This window comes from Malaya genurostris, chromosome 2 (assembly GCF_030247185.1).
Source record: "Malaya genurostris strain Urasoe2022 chromosome 2, Malgen_1.1, whole genome shotgun sequence".
Taxonomy (NCBI): Eukaryota; Metazoa; Arthropoda; class Insecta; order Diptera; family Culicidae; genus Malaya; species Malaya genurostris.
Window position 1 is genome coordinate 1,675,379 of NC_080571.1, and position 12,464 is coordinate 1,687,842.

A 12,464-nucleotide genomic window follows, 5' to 3' on the forward strand; every position below is an offset into this window, starting at 1 on the left:
TCAATGATTGACTGGTTACAGGGTGAAGCACACACTTCCTGCCCAAGTGACAAACTCTCTGGTGAACTTGCAATAGAAGATATTCGTATCTTTCGTTGCAAATTGATAACCGTAAAGGAATCTGTCACTTGGGTTACATGCTGGAGGGTTTCCTCCTTCGTTACTAGTGTTCATTTGGGTACCATAGCCTAGTTCGTCCGGTATGGAAAGTGCGGATCGTTGTAACCACCCCCCCTCGGACAGAGTAGCCCATAAAGGAAAAAAATGGAAAGGAAAGATTTGAAAACAACTCAAAATTGATTAAAAGTAGTTGCTAGTTCAAATTTGGAGAGCGGCTTTTCACCTGAAGATGAAATGGTAAAATTCATCTGTCGAGTGAATATGAAAACACAAAATTTAGAATATTTTGTTCGGGCCCAAATGGAAACAGTCACTTTCATCGTGTAGCCGTTTCTCTTTTGGTGGAAAATACGTAATATTGAGTGTTTTTTTTTTGACAGCGTGTATTATAACTATGTGTATTCTAACTATTTTCAGAACAATATAAATATTTTGTTAGCATTCAGATTAGTCATTCATCGGAGAACATATGAAAAACACAAACTAAATTAGCATGATACTTCAGAAATTTTTGATCATTCTATCATTAATTTTTGTAACAAAAAATAAAAAAAAAATACAGAATTAGCCCAGTGTCATCTTCCGGCGATTAGGCTAGCCAATAGGCAGTCGTAAATATTTTATGTTAACGATGTTAACATACCTGCTGTTATGTGTCCATTAACGATGCGGATGGTGCTGGATAAGCGATCGCGATGATAATAAGGTGGAAGTGATGAATTGGAGAAATATCCTAAGGAACATGCTTCGCTTTAAGCTACACGTGATTGACAACCTGACGCCTGCTACGATTGGATCAGAACAGGCACGATATTTAAACGCGAATGCGTTCCCGATCAAACTGAGATAACATAAGAGTTCTTATTTGTTTTTTAGGTATTTAAAATAATTAGGCAAATAAAATAATAATTTACTCTATGGAACTATATACTGCATGGACTTTTGAGTTGGATTCATTCTCAGATACAGAAAAAATCTATTTCGTATGAGTACCATTGTTTGATTGGGATCATTAAACAGTTTAGCCCAATGATTACCGCGAACTTTACGAAAACGACCGTTGAAATGCAAATCACGGACCACAGGCACAGTGGACGGTTCATAATTGCAGGAAGACCACCAAAATGACTTCCACTCAAAGCCACGTGACCACGCAAAACCAATATATAATCGATCAGAAACGACCCTCACTAGTTTCGTCACTCAATGTATTGCCCCTGTCGTAAGGTGCTTGCACATTTTAAAATAATGGAGAATAAAATTTTAACTAGCTGCTAAACAAGCAATCAACATCGAGCGAAAACTGCCGGTTGCCACAGCAACTCATTGTCTTCCGCACACTTCCCACCAGTTTTAAAGTTCATGATAAGCGTTGCTCACTCAAAAGACCGTAAAATACCGATGATATTATCAAAAGAGAAGACAGAAGATAGAAGGCAAAAGATAGAAGACAGCAGATAGAAGACAGAAGGTAGAAAACAAAAACAGAAGAAAAAATAAACAGAGAATATATGAAATAGACAGCAGACAAAAGACAGAAAAAAGATGTCAGAAAACAGAATACAAACTTCAGAAGGCTGTCAAGAAAAATAATAGGAAATATAAGATATAACATTATCTATAAGCAAACTTGGAATCAAGTTTGCTTCGTTTACCATCGACGTTCGAATGTTGTCTCGTCTATTTGCTTTTGTTGCAAAAGGCAACCAAAATTCGGGGAGCAGTGTGAAAAAAAACCAAATTATTAATATGCATAACCAATTACTGCCAAAGCGAAGTGTGAATTCCGCGGTATGCCACATACATTCAAACGACCCACCCCGTTTGTATCCCCTCCACACAGTCATCGCCATCATCGCCAGGTTGGCTCAACAGCCGCGGTTGGTTGTTTTACACACCCGCCCATTGATGGGTTCTATTGAACGCTCACAGGCTTGCTGCGATGCAAAAAAAAGTGCCATCGTTCGATCAGTGGTAGTGGAATCGGAAACAAACGAGGAAAAAGAGGGAATGTAAGCAAACGAATTACAATATATGAGTGGTCGTAGCAAACATGAAAACAAACAAGATGGGAAAACAGGAGGAAAAGAGAAGACAACACGCAATTCGGTGTGAGAATATCAAATATTTAGGAACGAAATGCACGAAAACATAATTGGAAACATGAGAAGATAGAAAATATTGGTAATGGGATAAGCTAAGATAATATTAAGATGCGGAACATACAAAATCCATATTAAAATAAGATCATACTGACAAATCAATAAATTAATTTCCGCATGGTCCCTGTAACGATCCTAGACTGCCCCATTTAACGAACGCACAAATTCACAAATTATCAGTATTGCAATCTTCTCGCTCTGTTATTCTCGCGTTTATTTCACTGCTTTTCTCTGCCTGTTCGTAGCAGCATTATTCCCCCCTCACAGTCAACGCAGCCGAAGGCGCTGTTGGATTGTTCAGTCGTTTCCCCCTTAGTTCGCTGTTTGCCACTGGACGCCGCCGCGGAACCACCAACGACAACACGACGACTCGACCGGCTTTTTGCGTTTTCGTGTTGTTCTTTCACTCACGTGCTTCCAAGGCACCAACACCAATGCAAGCGGTTGTCAGTATACCAGACCACATGCGTCCTACTCAACACGAAAGCGAGCCTCCAACCAATCGCAGCCACTGGATGACGACATCGCGGACCAATCCGGCAACGACTCGATGACAGCATTTCTATTTTTAGCGACGTAAATGAACGAAGCAAGCTAGCGAGCATCGGAGCTTTGCGAATTTCGGTTCGCTTCGCGATGCCGACTGTTTAGTTGAATATCGCACACGGATCGGATCGCATGCTTACGTCGCCGACGGTCGTTTTTCCTTTTGTTTGTTTATGTTCCGGTCAGGCGTTCGGTTCAGAATCAAATAACGTTTGACTTCCGATGCAGATAGAGACAACAGAAAACTCAACGCACGATCCTAATTTATTACTATTTCTGTCAATCGAAGGAAACCGCTAAAATCCACTGACACACCGAAAGAAGGATAAATATGTCAAATTTTGCTGCACGGGGTGATAAACTGTTTACAAGAGGAAACCAAGCGCACTCTAATCAACAGAGAAAACACTTGAGTGACTACCGCTATTGCTCGGTAATTAGACTTAAACTCATCAGGTAAAGCCCCGCCCTCGACCGCGCGAAGTGGATACGCCGAAAGAATTAGAAAAAAAAGCCGTTCGCCGCGGCATCGACGGAGTTGTGTTCGAATGAGAACCTGTCAACATAAACAATGCATGCGGTGTGAAGCAGTGTGCTATTTATCGTCAACCTAACGAAGCAATCTGTCGGAATTAATTTGCGACTGTCAACGAAGAGTGAAAACATTTGATTTTTTTTTGTTTCATTTCGTTTTCTTGTACTGTTTATCTGTTTATCTCACAAATCGAAGTAATCGTAGTAGGTCGATTTATTTTTACTGGTCGAAAATTACTGATTTTTCAACGCCGTGATTCGTCAATGATTTGAAATTTGTTCGAAATCCAACTGAATAACGCATAACGTTGATCTTTTTTTTTTCGCGAGTGACCGTGCTAAAACGACAGCAACGAAAGTTCGTAACCGAGTGCTACTCTCTGGAATACTAATAATAACAACAACAACATACGCACACGCGAAACGAATCGCAGTAGGCGCAGGCGCATCCCGCCGGTTCCGTTCACCAAATATCAGCTGGAACGAAGCGTTCGCACCGGCATCAACTGTCAGCTCTGGTTTGCACGCCCGGAGTAGAAGGCGAAACCCGACGGTAGTGACGTGGAAGGCGAACGGAAAATCGGAACCCTTGGTCGACGAAAAAAGCTACGTACGGCAGACAGTTAGCAGTCGGGTGCACATTAACAGGTGGTTATCGCTATTTTCGAATTTTCCCTTTTACTAGTTGTTTTCTGAAGATGTGTTAATTCATAGCTGAGTGGGTTTGTGGGCGGACAGCCGCTACATGACGACACGTGGAGTGGACCGGTTTGTGCATGTAAACGCAGCAATGACCGGGAGTACAGGTTCGTGAAGTAGGATCTTTGTATGGTGAAAAAGAAACATAAATCATCTAGTTGTAAGAATTGGTTTGCCGTGTTTGGCGAAGAACAAGAAACCGATCGGACAGTGACAAATTGTGCACTGAACAATTCACAGAAACAGTGGGATCGTAAGTGCCGACGGAAGAATACGACCCCTGTAAGGGAATAGCGTAATTTTGCACGGACACAGACACAGATTTCCGTTTGATAAACTTTGGTTTGTGATGTTCATGCCTTTACAATTCCGTACACTATCCGATGTAGGCTGCCAAAATAAATCACATGGCGTCCCCATTGGAAGCAAAGCGCCTTTATGTGCAGTCACAGTTTACTCTTTAGCGCTTTTGTTTAATAAGACAGGGCACCTGATTGATGGTTGGAACAAAAGATAATGAAATGATTTCCAAAACAGGTGTGCAGCAGTTCGATATCACGGTACAATTTTTTTTTGTATCTTTTTTATCATCCATCATACATTTGGTATCTTTTTCTGATATCTGTTTATGAAGATGCCTTACAAGGTTCATTTTTTCTGTAAGTAATATAGAAAGCGCAGTTTGCAAATACAGAGCGAACCGTTGAAAAACCGAACAATAGTTTTCCGTGAATAACAAAATGTGCTAAACTAACAACGTACACAAATCAAATAGTGAAGAAAAATTAGTATCATTATTCTATTAGATTCTGCTATTTGCAGAACACTTTTTTTGTTTTGCATCGAAATGCAATGTCTATACTGACGTGCCGAACGAAAACATGTGTTCGGCTATTTTTGCTCTTGCTGAACTGATATGCACTGATGAGTCAAAGACGAAACGTAACATATTGAAGAAATAGGTGATATTTGGAATAAAAATAACAAAACCTCCAATCATCAGATCAATTGAAAGCAGTAATTGTGATGAAATCGGATATAAGAAGCAATACCGGAGAAAAAAGTTCCAAACTTGTTCCACGCTCCTGTTATAGCGACACGAAAACTCGAAGCGAACGCACCTATTTTCATCTTACCCTGAAAGACAATCTATCGAACAGAGACAGCAGATCTCACTCTAACTAATGGTTTTCGTATATGAGATAACTACTGAAGCCGTTGCCCTACATTCCATTTAATCTGATAATGAATCTTAAAGCAACCCTTCATGTTGTCTTTGAATAGAATATGAAATTTCTATTTAAATCATATATATGATATTTGACAGTTTTTTCGATGATACTAAATATATTTAGTCTAAATATATTTATGTTTAAAAAATATTGTAAAATTAACTAGTCTATGAAAGTTAAAATGATTATACTTTGGTTTGTTTCTAAACACATTATGTACAATTCAACTATCCGCTATGTTCCAAACAATTTCAACCAAGACTAATAGAAACTGAGTTGTTCGTTTCTCTAGTGAAAGAATTGGTACAGAAAAAAATTCCAAAGAGTTTATACCAAACATGGCACTAATGCGATCGGCTAGAAATGGACCGGGTAATATATTAAAAATATTATTAACTAATAATATTGATGCCGGTTTTTAGAACAGCCTAAAATCGCTTATGTTCAGTATTTTTTTTAAACATTTCTCTCTTTCAAGCTTTAAGTAAAAATCCCACGTGCAAATAAACATCGAGAGTTGCGAAATGAGGTATCTTTCCGGTATCTCGATTTAGAAATAGGAAATATTCATTATGACAAGTGCACATAACAAAGGCTAAAAGTCTTTCGTGTCTTTCTCATATACAGAGGTTATGTAATCACAGTGAAAGTGTGAGTGCCATATACTATTCGAATCAGTTCGTCAAGATCAGAAAATGCCTGTATGTGTGTATGCATGTATGAAACATTTTTGTGCACTCAATTTTCTCAGAGATTGCTGAACCAATTTGCTAGTGGTCCCACACGAATTTTATCCGGATCCGGCTTCCGCTTGTGAAGAGGGTAAATAGGTGAAGATCTGCAGAGTGAAAATATCAGCTCTAATCTTGATTAAAACCGGTTTCTTGTAACGATTTTAGGATTTTGAGTGCTGTTTTGTTAATTACGATCCAACAATCAATATAACATTATCAACGATACAACACTTTCAATACGTGTTTGTTCGAGAGTATGATAGTATTCATCTTCTGACCCGACAGTACCACCCGGTTCAATGTACTCTATAACTTTATTTTGTCTGTTACTTCGTCACTAATGTTATTCGTATCCACTAGCTCTTCAAGACAAAAATTCAATCTTTTTGAATAAATTCAAAATAATAAAATCGAGATAACAGGAAACACATCTAGCCAGCGGATATGATAAAAGTGATCAGTCCTGCATTTTACGAAGGAATACAGCATTAAAATTCATGCAATTTTATCCAAAAATCAATGCATTTTATTCAGACTTCATGTTTCTTCCAATAATGCTCTTAAGCAGCTTTCGAACCAAATTCGATTATTGTTGGTTAAAAATTGGTCAAATAATTAAAAATTAAATTTGAAGCCTTACAAGAAAAATTGAAATAATTCTTTTTCGAACTATTTAATCTTTTGCAAGACTACTACTAAATCAGTTTTAAGATTATCTGGAAAATCCACTTTTCTTAATTTTACGTTTCGTCTTTGACTCATCAGTGCAGAGCAGTTCAAATTGAACTGCTTAGTGCTAAACTCGGCAGTTCAATTTGAACCGCTAAGCAGACGTAAAGTTTCTGCTACTTACAGCACACTTTTTGTTTTGCAACGAAGTGCAATGTCTTTTCTGACGTGCCGAACGAAAACGTGTTTTCGACTATTTCTAGCCGATGCACTGATGAGTCAAAAAAACGAAACGTAAAAATATAAAAAACGATTATGTGCCCTAGCACAAAATTTGGCTAACCCCTAAATGACCATACCTGCATCGGCCAGAAATAGTCGAAAACACGTTTCCGTTCGGCACGTCAGAAAAGACATTGCACTCCGTTGCAAAACAAAAAGTGTTCTTTAAGTAGCAGAAACTTTACGTCTGCTTAGCGGTTCAAATTGAACTGCCGAGTTTAGCACTAAGCAGTTCAATTTGAACTACTCTGCATTGATGAGTCAAAGACGAAACGTAAAAATAATGAAAACGGTTATGTGCCCTAGCACAAAATTTGGCTAACCCCTAAAAGAACCTTTCTTAAGACTTATTCAAACTAGAGTGTATTCTAGAGATGGGCAAAACCGTTCATTTCAAAGAACCGATCAAAATTTAATAGTTCTACCTGAAGAAATAGTTCAATTGCTTCGTTCTTTCGTTCTTCTGAAACTGTATTTTTCGAAAATAATATTAGAGCTGCAAATTATATTTTGTAGTAAACAGATTCAATACTAGTGAGTGTTTTTACATGTGTTTCTACCAAAATTCATTCTCTTTTATATGGCGTTCTACCCAAAGAATTAGTCCTATTGAACCCTCCTCAAAGAATATGATTACTTCCATTTCTATTGAGAAGAATAGAAGACTTTCATTCTTCAATAAAGAACTCCAGTTCACTCACTCTTCGAGGAGAACAAGACTAGATTTGGACAATTCTAGAACGGATTGTCCATCTCTAATGTATAAAGCATTGGTATTACATTCCTGTAGTGGAATTTGGCCTTCTGTTTCAACAGACTTCGCAGCCGATTCAGAGTGTACAGAACCATTGCATGGCTAGTGCAACGATCCTACTGCACTACGAATCCTTCCAGGTCGGGGCTTGAACATACGACAACTGGTTTGTAAGACCAGTGCACTATGCATTGAACCGCCAACCCGTGATCTCTAGTGTATTGCAATACTATTTTAATCTAGTACACTGCCCATACTCGCATATCAGTTCCATATTGGTTTTGGCCACTTTTGAGTTAGCCAGACGGATAACGTCTATTTTTTCCCTCCTTTCAGAGAATGCAAAAATAATTTAGGGTTAGTTCAGTAAAATTTGAAAAAAATATCAAGTCGGATCGGTCACATATGGAAAGTATTTCCAAATCTGTCCTACGCATTAAAAATCACGTTATAGTAATTAGAAAATGTACAGGTTGCATTAATTTCTTTTTTCTGATCACTGTACCAATATTTAGAGCTAGCTGTGCATGCAAAAATTTAGATAATGTAAAACAAACTATCTTGAATCGATCTTTGAATATAGCTATATATAATTCTAGCGTTTCGATCTCAGTTCCTTGCCTTGTTGTCCTTCACGTCTAAATGTATTTCTAGTATGCAGGCAAAAGCACAAATGGATGTTATCTACACCGATCTAAAAGCAGCGTTTGACAAGATTGATCATCGAATACTGTTGTGTACATTATCTCGACTTGGTTTATCATCGCAACTCGTGTCTTGGCTGAACTCATATCTTTCCGATAGACAAATGCGTGTAAAAATCAATAACGTTGCGTCGTCCGAATTCTCGAATAAATCAGGTGTTCCGCAAGGTAGCAACTTGGGACCCTTGCTATTTGTAGTATTTTTCAACGATGTTTCATTACTCTTGGGATCTGCTTGTAAATTAATCTACGCAGATGATTTGAAACTGTATCTCGCCGTTCGTAGTGTTGAGGATTGCCAAATGACTACAAGATTTGCTTACAAGGTTCGCACATTTGTGCAGGGAAAATAAACTCATTATCACTGTAACCAAATTGCCAAGTTATCACATTTCATCGGATTCTACGTCCCATTATATTCGACTACAACATTGATGGAACAATTTTATCTAGAGTGACTCAGGTGTGTGATCTTGGTGTACAACTGGATGCCAAATTGACGTTCGATGTCCAACGGTTATTTCGAAAGCTTCCCGTCAGCTGGGATTCATCTCTAAAATTGCCGAAGACTTCAAAGATCCGCTTTGCTTGAAGGCTTTATATTGGTCACTCGTCCGCCCGATTCTGGAAGATGCTTCAGGAATCTGGTGTCCGTATCAAATATCGTGGAGCCTTAGACTTGAACGTGTTCAGAAACGCTTTGTTCGCAAACTGTTCCTGTAAACTTGCCACCGTTCCTGTAAACTTGCCACCATACCCGGACAGATGCCAATTATTGGGAATCGATGCTTTACAGCGCCGAAGAAAAATTCAACAAGCATTGACCATTGCGAAATTAATAAACGGGGAGATCGATGCTCCAGAATTGCGTAGCAAAATTAGTTTTCGAGTACCAAGCAGATCATTGCGATATACGACACTACTTCAAAACGGATTCCACAGGACTTTATTTGGAAGTAACGAACCTATAACTGCGTGCACACGAGCTTTTACTTCTGTTGAAACAATTTTTGAGTTTGATGAGCCTTCCCGTCGCTTCGCAGAAAGAATGAAACGAACTATATTATAAGGACAGTTTTTTCTATGTGTTAATTTATTTCCCTTGACGCATTGTAATTACTTTTTGTTTTGTGTTTGTTGTTTGAAAGATAGTGGTTTTCGCGCCTGTCTGAGAATGGCATGAAATTTGTTCAACTCATATAGGCTTTTTCCCACTCTGTCGGTTCATTTAGACATATGTCCGATGAACCCAATAAGAAATAAATAAATAAATAAATAAATAAATAAAATGGCTTCTTTCAGAATCAAATGTTTTGCTCCCATGTTTACTCACAATTTCATCCTCCGAAGGAACAACTTTAGCAAGATATTCGGCTCTTTTGCCATAATTTTAACCAAAATCAGATGTAGGCATATGCGAATATTTCAAATTGAAGTTATATCGAAAGTACTGTGCTGAACGAGAGATTTCAGAATATTTCTCTCGGGCGTTGGTGGCATCGAAACCTACAAAGTCACTGGTTGAACTGTCTTCCGTGGAAGAGTCGCCCTCATACCATTTAATTGCACTATGACCTGACTTAACGATGTCGAACGATTAAAAGTTTCACACGAATAGAAAATCAAACATGAAATTTTATCACGTGCGAGAGAAGCATAGCGTGCTACGATTAACAAACAAAAATATTCGTAAATGGGTCCCAACTTGTTGCGTAAGGGATTTTATATAAATGAATGACAAAAAATGCAATGCTTCATTCCAGATGAAAAGTTTACAATGTAATCCATGTATGTGACTCATGGATTATGACCGAAATATGTATTGATCTTTTTCTCAACTTGTTGATTTTCAATATGTGACTGATTTGCAAGTATGGGCAGTATAGTTTAGTAACAAAGTATACCTAAGGTCAAAAATAAATGAACAAGGAACAATTCACCCCCCGTAAAACCGATTCCATCTAACAATATATAAGATTTTGGCGACACAGAACCAAATCCTTCAAAAATTCTTAAAACAAACGCTTGTCTCTCTGGAAAACAACAACAATTTATGCTTCTAGTGACTGGGACGATCTAAATTTGATTCTTCGTCCACATCAATATTCGCATTCTTGTAATTCTATTATGAAATTCATAACCTTTAAAAAGAAATTAAACATAGATTCACTAAACAGATCAAACCATCTTCTAAACATTTCCAACGTTTTCACAAACTCTGAAACCCCAATTTCAGCTTTCAAATAAAGAAATCAAAAACTACTGGATAAGATAAAAGTCGACAACTTTGTCGATTTTGTGAATCCTATTGAAATCAATACCATTTGACATTACTGAGACAAATTAAGATTAAATAAGGGCAATCATTGACCCGCTCAAAAACATCAGGCTCCTAAGATTTTTTTTTATAATTCTATTAAACATATTACCTTTATAATTCTATTAAACATATTACCTGATGTTACTTTTGCAAACATTATGGATACCATGGGGGACGGGTACAGCGTGATGGGTAAGTCGATGCCTTTCACGCAGCCTGCCTGGGTACGATTCCCATCCCCGCACATAGGGTCAGAAAAATTTTCTGGCCCGAAGAGGCGAATGACCTTAAGGTTAAAACCTCTATAATCGAAATAAAATAAAAAATTATGGATACTTATTCTGAGATTCAATAGAAATTCAGCAAAAGCATCAAAATTATCCTTATTTTTCATTATGAGTATTCAATGTGCTGTTACTGATAACAACTAAGAAAGCTCTGATGCTTTCTGGTTAATTAAAAATTTCTGCCAAACCTTTACAAAAATCGTCGAACGAGACGTGGGATGTAGGCCCCATATCCAATGGATTGTGCATAACTTGTGTTAGAACCTGTGTGGGACAATAAGATATTTCAAAACATTCACTGAGCTTCTCGCTCAAACACAAAACTTTCCACTTGTTGGATTAGGAAACCATGATGCTGAAAATCGTTAGTAAGATTAGAGCTAGTAAATTTTTTTCCCGGATTTGCACTAAAATTCCCGACTTTTTTCCGGGTTTTCCAGATTTTCCCGGTCACTTGCTACCCTGGATAACGCGTCTCTTTCTATAATTTTTAATAATAATTGTTCGCTGAAATTGATTACAAATAAACATTTATTCATTTATTAATTTATTTATTTATTTATTTATTTATTTATTTATTTATTTATTTATTTATTTATTTATTTATTTATTTATTTTGGAGCAGGGAAAAGCCCGATGGAGATGAAATTTGGCCATCTCTCTCTCCAGCAGGCATAAAACCTCCTCATCATTTGTATCAACAGATTACAATGATCCAACAGATACATTTGGCCTTAACACTAACAATTAAAACTAAATCTATAACCCTATCTATAACTAGTTGATGATACTAAGCATTACAGGGCAGTAATAGCGCTGTTGCTTAAAACGCAGGGGAGAAAAGAAAAAAGTGAATAGATAAATGTTATATAAGGGTTGGTGAGGGGGTGGGGTGGTAAACGAGAGTGGGCTAACGACGGTGTTATAATCGGCATGTAGATCTAATTAGTGACAATTAAATACATTATCTCAAACAAGTTACACTACAAATTATCGAACGAACTTTCAATGGGCGCATCGAAAAGCTCGAATGTTTTAGAAGCTGCACCGTTTCAGAAGTTTCACTAAACACATAGAGAAAAATAGTTTCGTTTTCTTGAACCAACGCCATCTTGAATCGAGAAATACGTAACAAGAATTTCCACACAATTTGTTTCGTACAGAAATGAGAAACAAAGCTTAAACGCATGGCAATTGAAAATAATCCGAAGCATAAAAGATGCTGATTTAATTGAAACACACACATCAAAGAATCTGTGGTATATAAAAGGTATCAGTTTAAATAATTCAACAACAGATTTAAATAAACTAACTTCAGAAGAGAAAATGAAAATAGATATGAATGTTTATTATGACTATTTTCATGATTGGCTGTAACTATGAGGGTGCTGTTTGAACAAATTATATTGTGATTTCATTGA

At 37.4% G+C, this 12,464-nt stretch overlaps 1 protein-coding gene across 4 annotated transcripts in view; it reads left to right on the forward strand.

Moving 5' to 3' along the window:
• The first annotated feature begins 2,949 nt into the window (after positions 1-2,949).
• The window catches only part of LOC131432730 (activating transcription factor 3), a 170,267-nt gene continuing 160,752 nt past the window's right edge, over positions 2,950-12,464 (forward strand). For 2 of the 4 annotated variants that reach the window (XM_058599208.1, XM_058599205.1), the window contains exon 1: positions 2,950-4,010. The gene's annotated coding sequence lies outside the window, so the exon portion shown is untranslated. Of the gene's footprint in view, positions 4,011-4,031; positions 4,169-12,464 lie in introns of those variants that run through there. The other 2 variants (XM_058599206.1, XM_058599207.1) reach the window with 2 other exon arrangements.